The sequence below is a fragment of the Hyperolius riggenbachi genome, chromosome 12 (genome assembly GCF_040937935.1).
Source record: "Hyperolius riggenbachi isolate aHypRig1 chromosome 12, aHypRig1.pri, whole genome shotgun sequence".
In the NCBI taxonomy this organism is placed as follows: domain Eukaryota; kingdom Metazoa; phylum Chordata; class Amphibia; order Anura; family Hyperoliidae; genus Hyperolius; species Hyperolius riggenbachi.
Window position 1 is genome coordinate 220,468,445 of NC_090657.1, and position 12,019 is coordinate 220,480,463.

The 12,019-nt window shown below is 48.4% G+C and overlaps 1 protein-coding gene across 4 annotated transcripts in view; it reads right to left on the reverse strand.

Moving 5' to 3' along the window:
- Positions 1–12,019, reverse strand: part of GCGR (glucagon receptor) — a 197,060-nt gene that overhangs the window by 111,761 nt on the left and 73,280 nt on the right. Inside the window, exon 2 of one of the 4 annotated variants that reach the window (XM_068263210.1) lies at positions 5,838–5,950. The exons of the other annotated variants lie outside the window; for them this stretch is intronic. The gene's annotated coding sequence lies outside the window, so the exon portion shown is untranslated. The remainder of the gene's footprint in view (positions 1–5,837; positions 5,951–12,019) is intronic. 4 annotated transcript variants of the gene reach the window in all.

The window sequence follows — 12,019 nt, forward strand, 5'->3', positions numbered from 1 at the left end:
TCCCACCCCCCACCGGAATCACTTTGCCCCTGAGTACCCCAACCTGCTTTCCAGGGTCCAGGAGCATACACTGAACAGGATAGGGTTTGTGAAAAAAATCTCCATGTAATCTCTATGTAAGCGTTGAGTAAACCAAGAGTCTTATCTATTTGCCATAAATACCTCACAATCCTTGCAAGATCCATTTTAATTAAATGTACCTGGATGACATTTATATTTGCAGGCTTACAGCTTACAGGCTTAAAGTTTTTCTTTTAAATTACCCAATTTTTTTCAAAACTTCCTGTCTAATGCTGGGCATACACGGTTCATTTCTGCCGCTCGATTCTGCAGTCTACTCTCTTATTTTCCGCTCCTTTTTCTTATCTTTTTTCATTCACTTCTATCACAAATCGAGCGCCGAAACGATCGAGCGGGAGACCGCACATGTCAGAAATTATCTATTGAGCCATCTATCTGGCTCAAAAATGAACTGTGTATTCCCAGTATAAAATACAAGCTATAGTCTGCAGGAATGCTTAGCTACTAAAAGAAGGAATTACACGGCGTGTCTCTCCCTCCTGCCTCTTCCCCCTCTTGCTTGTAAAGTCGTCAATCATAGGCTGAGGGCTGGATTGATTTGTCTGATCTGTCCATACAGGAGCAGCTTGCCTCCTTCATAGCACCATCATTTGGACAATCTGATCTGCTCGAGAGCCTCTGAGTTCTGTTTGTGACGTTTGGTTCCGATCACTACTGAACTAGTTAGCCTTAATTAGTTAGGCAAGAAAAATCTAAAGCTTGCCATACAAGCATCGATTTTGATCACCTAAATGGGCCCCACCAGCAAAAATCATCATGCCCACCCAAAAAATTATAGTATCTAAATATTGTCACCCGTCTAAAGCTGAACATGAAAGAGAGGGGCTGCTGTACATGGATGATACACATGGAAGAGGGGACTGCACATGGAATGGGAGGGGGCTGCTGTACATGGATGTTACACATGGAAGAGGGGGCTGCACATGGAATGGGAGTGGCTGCTGTACATGGATGTTATACATGGAAGAGGGGGCTGCACATGGAATGGGAGGGGGCTGCTGTACATGGATGTTACACATGGAAGAGGGGGCTGCACATGGAATGGGAGGGGGCTGCTGTACATGGATGTTACACATGGAAGAGGGGGCTGCACATGGAATGGGAGTGGCTGCTGTACATGGTTGATGCATATGGAAGAGAGGGCTGCACATGGAATGTGAGGGGCTGCTGTACATGAATGTGACACAGAGAGGGCTGCACATGGAGTGGGGGGAGGGGGAAGAGGAGGAGGCTGTTGCACATGGATATGGAGCAACAAGAAAGCTGGCCTGCGGGCAGAAACAGTATAAATCCAGCCTTGTGAGCTATTAACTTTAATGAGTGCGGAGGAGCGTGGATTCTGGTACACAGAGGCAAAACGTGCACAATACAAAACAAGTGTCCTCCCTGCCTTACCATGCAGCTTGTTGCAATGGCAGACAATGTACAGGAGAAACTGACTTTGAAGCAGCGGCACAGCAATAGAGGATGCAGAGGTTGCGACCACACTGGGGCCCTTGGGGCAGAGGGGCCTACATCAACCACAGCATTAGCTCTCTATTGGTCCTGTGGCAGTAATAATCACTTCTATAGATGCTGTTAATAGTGGTAATTATTAACAAACTGCTCCCCATCCCCTTCTTGCACCTCTTACGCTGTAGTTGCCATTGGCAGGTTTTGGTGCGCCGTATGGATTGTTCAATATATAGAGTGCTTGCACTGGGGCCCATAGCTCGGTCACTGCTGGTGAATATACAGGTGTTCCATTTTGCTTGACAATGTGTTACTTTGAAACGTTCACTTTATGATCCAAACACTTTGAGGTATTGTTTTATTTACAAATCTGTTATGCCGGACTCAAATCATTTTCAGTAGTCACCAGGGCCGGATTTAGGCCAAGGCCCCCTAGGCCATGGCCTAGGGAGCTGCAAGGGCACCAAAGCAGCAGGCTAAACTGGTGCAGCATTTGCAAGCTTGCAAATGCTGCCATGCAGGGAGATCAGTCCAGCGCCTGACCGCGCTGCTCTGCTGCTAGCAGTCTGTGCAGCAGCCACCTTGCTCTCTGTGCACGTTTGCATTGTGGCCGGGGGCTATGGACTTGGACAGCATTGGAGACGGAAAGGAAGAGGAAGCTTCTGCACTGGAGACGAGCGGAGAAATGAGTGACACTGATGGCTGCAGCAGTGTAAAGGTGAGCTGGCTACCGAAACTGAAAAAGGAGGGATTAAGGGAGTCGTCAGGCTACTGATACTAGAGGGAAGGGGGGAGGAGTCATCTGGCTAACTAGAGGGGCGGCTGGTGACAGTGGCCTTGGGCGGTAAAGAGTACAAATCCGACCCTGGTAGTCACTGCCACCAACAGAACCGGCACAGATGATACCTTCTCCAGCTTTGGGGTTGTCCCTCTGAAACAGGGCTGGTTCTAGCTACAACGGGGTCCTGGGGCAAAATTAACTTAGGGGCCCTCCTTCCAGCAACACCCCCCCCCCCCTCCCCAGGGACCCTGAGCCAGCTCAGTTTCCCGGGTCTGCCCTCGGCAGTGGGCGGGAAAGCGATGACTCCCCTCCTTGACGTTCCAACACTCGTCACTTCCTGCAATGCTGACTTACCAACGTTCGTCAAGGAGGTGAGTCATCGCTTCTCCCTGCTAATAGCTGGAGGGAGAGCGCAGACCGGGGGAACCAGGTGAGGGAGGATGCCCCACTGCTGTGCCCACTGCCCCCCGGCTACCTATACTGGGAGCAATTATACTACGTATAGGGGAGGGGGGGAGCGAGGCAGGCGGTATCTTTTTTTAAAGGGGAGCTGAAGAGAGAGGTATATGGAGGCTGCCATGTTTATTTCCTTTTAAGCAATACCAGTTGCCTGGCAGCCCTGCTGATCCTCTTCCTCTAATACTATTAGCTATAGCCCCTGAACAAGCATGCAGCATATCAGGTGTTTCAGACTTTAAAGTCAGATCTGACAAGACTAGCTGCATGCTTGTTTCTGGTGTTTTTCAGATACTACTGCAGAGAAATAGACCAGCAGGGCTGCCAGGCAACTGGTATTGATTAAAAGGAAATAAATATGGCAGCCTCCGTATACCTCTTACTTCAGTTCCCCTTTAAGTTTGCCTCAGGCGGCAAAAGGTCTAGAACCGGCCCTGCCAACACACACAGACACACAGACAGACACACAGACAGACACACAGACAGACACACAGACACAGACAGACAGACACACAGACACAGAGACACACACAGACAGACACACAGACACAGAGACACACACAGACAGACACACAGACACAGAGACACACACAGACAGACACACAGACACAGAGACACACAGACACAGAGACACACACAGACAGACACAGAGACACACACAGACAGACACAGAGACACACACAGACAGACAGACACAGACAGACAGACACAGACAGACAGACAGACACAGACAGACAGACACAGACAGACACACACAGACAGACACACACAGACAGACACAGACAGACAGACACAGACAGACAGACACAGACAGACAGACACAGACAGACAGACACAGACACACAGACACAGACACACACACAGACAGACACACAGACAGACACACAGACAGACACACAGACAGACACACAGACAGACACACAGACAGACAGAGACAGACAGACACACACACACTTCACTTACAGAAAAAAAAAAAAAAAAAAACCTTTTGATTTTCCCTTTTGGTATAAAAAAACAAACAAAGAAAAACAAGTCAGTATTATATAAAAAAAAGAAAATAGCCTTTTTTTCCGATCAGGAACTGTGGTTGGAAGAATGAGAAATGTGGATGAATTATTTTTCTATATTTTTCAATCAGCCAGTTTTTCAGAAAAACTACTAGAGTGGGATAAATTGCAAATTTCTTTATTTATAGACCCAAGCAATGTTACAGATCGTTTTATTTTTATTTTTTTCACAAAGGGGTAAACTTTTAGATGATGTGATCAACATACTAGAAACATGCATTCAAAGTTAGAATTAAAAAAAAATGGCTTATTCACGAATTGAAAACAAAACCAAAAAAGAAAAAGATTGTATGGTTTGGCCGTCTTTAGTTTTATAAACTTTATGCCTGGTACACATGATGAGATTTCCTGCCAGATCAATTATTTCCAGCATGTCCGATCCGATTTTCCTGAAATCAAACGGAAATCAGATTGGACATGGTGGAAAATCAATCTGGCAGGAAGCCTGCCAGAAAATCTTGTCGTGTGTACCTAGCACTAGTCATTCTTCCTTCAATAGCGAGATTGGTAAAATGTACGCAAACAGTTCCTATAGGAGATTTTGGGAGAACGACTCCCTTTCAGTGTTTCTGATGCTGAACCAGGAGAATTGCAGTAAAAGAGGGCATCCTGAATAAGTTACTGCATTGTACCATTGGTCACTACGGGGCCTCTTTAAAGAATATCTGTAATTTAAAAAAAAAAACCTCACCTCCGGAGGGGGAAGCCTCTGGATCACCAGGCCGCCTCCGAATGGCCACCAATCAGAGGTGCGCTGAGCCCCCAAGAAACTACAAACGCACCTAGTGGGGCTTGTACTCTCAAGCAGGTAGTTATAAGGATGCAATCTGTTTTTAAGTAGCGCTGTTCCTTTCCTCGCCATGTACAAATGTAAGTAACTTTGGTCAACTGCTCCCATTTAATAGCATTGCTTATTGATGTTTATGCAGAGCCTCTGTTTGGTTTCAAGGTGCGTTTGTAGTTTCTTGGGGCGGCCTGGTGATGCGCTGATCCACCTTTGCGCAATTTTGAATTTTTACTTGGTAGCGCACCCAGGCTATGCATTTGCATAATTTAGAATTAGTTAGTGTTAGGGCCCCTCCCATGGGGGACGACTTCTTCGCAGTGGGAGGGACGGGTACTTAATAAGTTGCATGCAAGCTATTATGGAAACCAACATCCTCCAATGGTAGACAGGTGCATTTTATTTGAATGCTGGGTGTGTATTTTATCACACTAGTGGTGCTTGCACTCTCAAGCAGGTAGTCATAAGGATGCAATCTGTTTTTAAAGTAGCGCTGTTCCTTTCCTCGCCATGTACAGAGGTAAATATTTACCTACCGCGATCCCGCGCAGGTGCACTAGCAGTATCGGAGTACAGCCGAACCCGATCATATCCGCTCTACTGCGCAGGGGCTTGTCAAGCTTGTTGGGGGACCCTGAGGCTTCCCCCTCCGTAAGTGTCCGGCAGGGTCCCCCCTCCCTAGGTAAGTATCCGGCAGGGTTCCCCCTCCCTAGGTAAGTATCCGGCAGAGGGTTTTTTTTAATTACAGAGTCTGTTTAATGTTTTTACCAATCCATTGTAAAACTTGATTTGTGCTGCGGAAATTGACAGAAAAATGCTGTAGGTAACAATTTCAGAGTTTTATTTCCTGCCTGAAACCATCTACTTTTTTGATGACAAGTCTACATACATGGACCGAATCATCAACCGATGACAAAGGACGGCACTTAGGCATACCTCCCAACGTTTTGAGAGTAGAAAGAGGGACATTGTAAGACACGCCCCTGATACACCTCTAACCACACCCCAACCACACAGTTGGGAGCTGTGCTTATGCCATCGAAACACTTCTGCTGCGCAATACTGCTTATTTCTAAAAAATAAAAACTGATGACAAGTCGTTTATATTCCTCCCTCCAAAGTGCTTGATGTGCAGAAAATATGTACATGTGAACTTCAAACCACAATGGTAAGTGAATATCAGCAGCGTATAGAAGCAAAGTGGTGAACACAATACCTTTTTTGGTGGGGGAAATGCGCTTGCTACTATGGTTCAGCTCGCTTCCTGCCCAGCCTGTATTTGTTTGGTGGGCACAGGGGCGCCTCTAATCGTAATGCGGCAATGTTTCACTAGAAAATAACAGTAATGCCGGAATGTTTTATTAGAAAATCATAACACAGCAATCTTTCACTAGAAAATAACCGTAATGCAGCAATGTTTTACTAGAAAATAACCGTAATGTGCCAATGTATCACCAGAAAATAATCTTAATGCAGAAATGTTTAACCCCCCCCAGTGGCGTAGCTAAGGAGCAGTGGGCCCCGATGCAAGTTTTACAATGGGGCCCCCCAAGCACTCTATACCTAACAATTGATCCGGCGCACCAAAACCTGCCAATGGCAACTACAGTGTCAGAGGTGCAAGAAGAGGATGGGGAACAGCTTGTTAAGGATTACCACTATTCAAAGTATCTATAGAAGTGATTATTATCAGTACAGGACCAATAGAGAGCTAATGCTGTGTTTGAGGGAGGGCCCTTCGGGGCCCCTCTGGCCCAAGGGCCCCGATGCGGTCGCTACCTCTGCAACCCTACGCCCCTGCCCCCCCCCCAAAAAAAAAAATCATAATGCAGAAATGTTTCACCAGAAAATAATCGTAATAGGGCAATGATTCACCAGAAAATAATCGTAATGCGGCAATGATTGCTAGAAAATAATCGTAATGCGGCAATGTTTCACCAGAAAATAATCGTAATGCGGCAATGTTTCACTAGAAAATAATCGTAATGCGGCAATGTTTCACCAGAAAATAATCGTAACGCGGTAATGTGGCAAGGTTTCACTAGAAAATAATGGTAATGCGGCAAGGTTTCACTAGAAAACAATCGTAATGCGGCAATGTTTCATCAGAAAATAATCGTAATGCGGCAATGTTTCACCAGAAAATAATGGTAACGCGGCAAGGTTTCACTAGAAAATAATGGTAACGCGGCAAGTTTTCACTAGAAAATAATGGTAACGTGGCAATGTTTCACTAGAAAATAATCGTAACGTGGGCAGCATTTCACCAGAAAATAATCGTAACGTGGGTAAAGTCAATGTGCAAAAAAGGTACTCCTCTCCCGTCACGCAGCTCCACGATGATCTCCTGCAGCCACCCACTGCAAAAGTCTCGCGCTGACAGGCAGAGAGGAGGGCTATGGGAAGATGGTGCCTGAAAGCCTTGTATTGGAGAGACAAATAGTCTCCAGTGCAGGGCTTCGGATGCCATCTTCCCGTAGCCAGGGCCGGTTTAAGCAACAATGGGGCCCCAGGGCAAAATAAACCTGGGCCCCCCCTCCACCCCCAACAGATACCCCGGAGCAAAAATTGGCATTAAGGGACCTTTGTCGCAGCTGGTATAGTCAGGGTTTGAAGCCCCAATCGGTCAGAGCTTCACATTCTGGCTACCCCAGCCTGCATGGGGGACAAGGGGTTAAAAAGTTTCAGGAGGGAGGACCCCACATAATTAAAAAAAAAAAAAAAAAATTCCCACACTCTAAACATAAAAAAAAAAAAATTGGGAAAATAGGAAAAAAATGCCAGGGATCTTCATACAGCCATATTGCGGCTGTATAGCGATCCCTGGCCAAAGCGCTGGGGCTGCGTATGGACCCCTGGAAACCCCGTCAGGAAATGTATTGCTCTTTCTTTTGATGCATGTAAAATTACACTATTGTTAGGTACTAAAAGTGACATTTACCGCATTTAAAAGTATACTTTTTTCCTTCAAAACTTTATAATCGATATTCTCAAAAACTATAAGGTATTTTTGAAAAATTGTTTTTTCCTCTTATTTCCAATGATCTCCTTAACATATCCTGCAAATTTAGGGTTTCTAGAATTTAAAGTGGATTTGCTATTAACCATTAAAGTAGGTTTTTAATTGTGTATTTTTTTTTTCCTTTGAAACTTTAAAATCTATTTTCTCAGGAACTATAAGGTCGATTTGAAATTTTTTTTTCCTCTTGTAGCCACTGGGGGCCCCTACAAGCTCTGGGGCCCTGGGGCAGCTGCCTCCTTTGCCTCTATGGCAGCGCCGGCCCTGCCCGTAGCCCTGCTCTGCCTGCCGGAAGACTCTGCAGGCTGAGGTGAGCTGTGGACTACGGGGAGTGAACTAAGGCAGCGTCTATTAGACATGGCAAGCCAGTTCACCAAGGGGGTCCCACAATCTGTCTGGAGGGTGGGCATGGTCCCTCCATGGCAGCGGCCCCCTCCCGCACGGCACCACAGGTGACTGCTTGGTCCGTCGGCCTGGTGGACTAGGCGCCCCTGGGGTGGGCAGGTTGGTCAGGAGTGACCATGTGACTCCATAAGTAGGAAGGAGAAAAGGCTAGGCTATATGTGACTGAAGGTGGTGGCACAGGGTGGTGACAGAGGTAAGGCAAGGGCGGAGCATGTAAATAGTTTGCTGCACAGTTCACCACCTGCTGGAGTGGCCAATCACAAGCGGATGGATACGAGGCAAAATAATGGTTTAGGATACTAAAATGGTTGCTGGCGGGCCAAGTACCACACATCTCGATTAATAAAAAACAGGGACAGTTTTGAAATGCAAAATAACATCATAAAAGGCATGTTCTGTGTTGCATGTTGTAACAAGCAACCGTCCCAAAGACATCCATGGCCATAAAAGCTGTAATTGTTCTGCCATGTACGGTGTATAACCTTGAATAACAAAGCCTAATTATCTAATAAATATTCCTAACAAGCAAACATAATTATTTATATTTTTAAAGGGAACCAGAGACGTTGGGGGAAAGCTTTTATACATACCTGGGGCTTCCTCCAGTCCCATACGCACGGATCGTTCTCACGCCGCCGTCTTCCGCTGCCTGTATCCAAGTGTCCGCATCACAGGGGCTCCCTCCATATACTTACGCGTGCGGCTGCATACTGCGCAGCCGCAAGCGTAAAGGTATGGAGGGAGCCCGTTTTGCGGACAATTGGCCGCGTCCGCCGGAAGTGACGGGACCCGGTACCGGCGATAGAGACAGCGGTGGATGGCGCCGTGGAAGCGATCCAGGTTTATGGGGCTGGAGGAAGCCCCAGGTATGAATAAAACAGTTTCCTATTTTTTATTCAGCTTCCTCTCTGGTTCCCTTTAAGCAATGTATCATTCTGAGAGCAAGCACTGTGGTCTGTTAAGGTGCGTACACACGCCTGATTTCTTCAAACGACGGGTCGTCAGACCCGCCCGCGGGGCAGCCGTTCTGCCGACAGTTTGCCGGTGTATACAGTTTGTTGGCAAGCCGAGCGGATCAGTCAAAATCAGCCTTCTCAGCCTGCTGACAGACTGTACACACGGAGCGGGTCTGACGAGTCGACCAGTCGTTTGAAGAGATCAGGCATGTGTACGCACCTTCAGTTTATTGGTTAGTATCCCATTAGGAGATCAAGATAGTCGAATAATGATTTGGAAAGCTTTCCAAAGTATCTACAAATATGGGTAGGGACTTTAAATTGGATAAATAGATAGGTTGCCTGGAGTATAGATTAAAATCCATAGATTATATAAAACAAAAGGTTTAAAGTAATCCTTTGGGGCTCAGACACACTATGTGCTTTTCTGTGCGCTTTTGGGGCATCAGAGCTTTCTGAGAGCTTTTTAAAAAAATGCACGCAAGACAGTAGTGATAGGGTAGGGAGACACAGGTTAGGTGCAGGGGTAGAGGGTTAGGCAGACGCTCAGTGACAGCAGTGATAGGGTAGGGGGCAGAGGTTAGGTGCAGGGTTAGAGGGTTAGGCAGATGCTCAGTGACAGTAGTGATAGGGTAGGGGGGCACAGGTTAGGTAGATGCTCAGTGACAGTAGTGATAGGGTAGGGGGCACAGGTTAGGTGTAGGGTTAGGCAGACGCTCAGTGACAGTAGTGATAGGGCAGGGGGCAGAGGTTAGGTGCAGGGGTAGAGGGTTAGGCAGATGCTCAGTGACAGTAGTGATAGGGTAGGGGGGGGGCACAGGTTAGGTGTAGGGTTAGAGGGTTAGGCAGACGCTTAGTGACAGTGATAGGGTAGGGGGCACAGGTTAGGTGCAGGGTTAGAGGGTTAGGCAGACGCTCAGTGACAGTAGTGATAGGGTAGGGGGGCACAGGTTAGGTGCAGGGTTAGAGGGTTAGGCAGACGCTCAGTGACAGTAGTGATAGGGCAGGGGGCACAGGTTAGGTGCAGGGTTAGAGGGGGTTAGGCAAATAGGCAGACGCTCAGTGACAGTGATAGGGTAGGGGGCACAGGTTAGGTGTAGGGTTAGAGGGGTAGGCAGACGCTCAGTGACAGTAGTGATAGGGTAGGGGGCACAGGTTAGGTTCAAGGTTAGAGGGTTAGGCAGATGCCCAGTGACAGTAGTGATAGGGTAGGGGGCACAGGTTAGGTGCAGGGTTAGAGGGTTAGGCAGATGCCCAGTGACAGTAGTGATAGGGTAGGGGGGCACAGGTTAGGTGCAGGGTTAGAGGGGTAGGCAGATGCTCAGTGACAGTAGTGATAGGGTAGGTGGGCAGAGGTTAGGTGCAAGGTTAGAGGGTTAGGCAAATGCCCAGTAACAGTAGTGATAGGGTAGGGGGGCACAGGTTAGGTGCAGGGTTAGAGGGGTAGGCAGATGCCCAGTGACAGTAGTGATAGGGTAGGGGGCACAGGTTAGGTGCAGGGGTTAGAGGGTTAGGCAGATGCCCAGTGACAGTAGTGATAGGGTAGGGGGCACAGGTTAGGTGCAGGGTTAGAGGGTTAGGCAGATGCCCAGTGACAGTAGTGATAGGGTAGGGGGGCACAGGTTAGGTGCAGGGTTAGAGGGGTAGGCAGATGCTCAGTGACAGTAGTGATAGGGTAGGGGGCACAGGTTAGGTGCAGGGGTTAGAGGGTTAGGCAGATGCCCAGTGACAGTAGTGATAGGGTAGGGGGGCACAGGTTAGGTGCAGGGTTAGAGGGGTAGGCAGATGCTCAGTGACAGTAGTGATAGGGTAGGGGGCACAGGTTAGGTGCAGGGGTTAGAGGGTTAGGCAGATGCCCAGTGACAGTAGTGATAGGGTAGGGGGCACAGGTTAGGTGCAGGGTTAGAGGGTTAGGCAGATGCCCAGTGACAGTAGTGATAGGGTAGGGGGGCACAGGTTAGGTGCAGGGTTAGAGGGTTAGGCAGATGCCCAGTGACAGTAGTGATAGGGTAGGGGGGCACAGGTTAGGTGCAGGGTTAGAGGGTTAGGCAGATGCCGAGTGACAGTAGTGATAGGGTAGGGGGCACAGGTTAGGTGCAGGGGTAGAGGGTTAGGCAGATGCTCAATGACAGTAGTGATCGGGTAGGGGGGCACAGGTTAGGTGCAGGGTTAGAGGGTTAGGCAGATGCCCAGTGACAGTAGTGATAAGGTAGGTGGGCACAGGTTAGGTGCAGGGTTAGAGGGGTAGGCAGATGCCCAGTGACAGTAGTGATAGGGTAGGGGGCACAGGTTAGGTGCAAGGTTAGAGGGGTAGGCAGATGCTCAGTGACAGTAGTGATAGGGTAGGTGGGCACAGGTTAGGTGCAGGGTTAGGCAGATGCTCAGTGACAGTAGTGATAGGGTAGGGGGGCACAGGTTAGGTGCAGGGTTAGAGGGTTAGGCAGATGCCCAGTGACAGTGATAGGGTAGGGGGCACAGGTTAGGTGCAGGGTTAGAGGGGTAGGCAGATGCTCAGTGACAGTAGTGATAGGGTAGGTGGGCACAGGTTAGGTGCAGGGTTAGGCAGATGCTCAGTGACAGTAGTGATAGGGTAGGTGGGCAGAGGTTAGGTGCAAGGTTAGAGGGTTAGGCAAATGCCCAGTAACAGTAGTGATAGGGTAGGGGGGCACAGGTTAGGTGCAGGGTTAGAGGGGTAGGCAGATGCCCAGTGACAGTAGTGATAGGGTAGGGGGCACAGGTTAGGTGCAGGGGTTAGAGGGTTAGGCAGATGCCCAGTGACAGTAGTGATAGGGTAGGGGGCACAGGTTAGGTGCAGGGTTAGAGGGTTAGGCAGATGCCCAGTGACAGTAGTGATAGGGTAGGGGGGCACAGGTTAGGTGCAGGGTTAGAGGGGTAGGCAGATGCTCAGTGACAGTAGTGATAGGGTAGGGGGCACAGGTTAGGTGCAGGGGTTAGAGGGTTAGGCAGATGCCCAGTGACAGTAGTGATAGGGTAGGGGGGCACAGGTTAGGTGCAGGG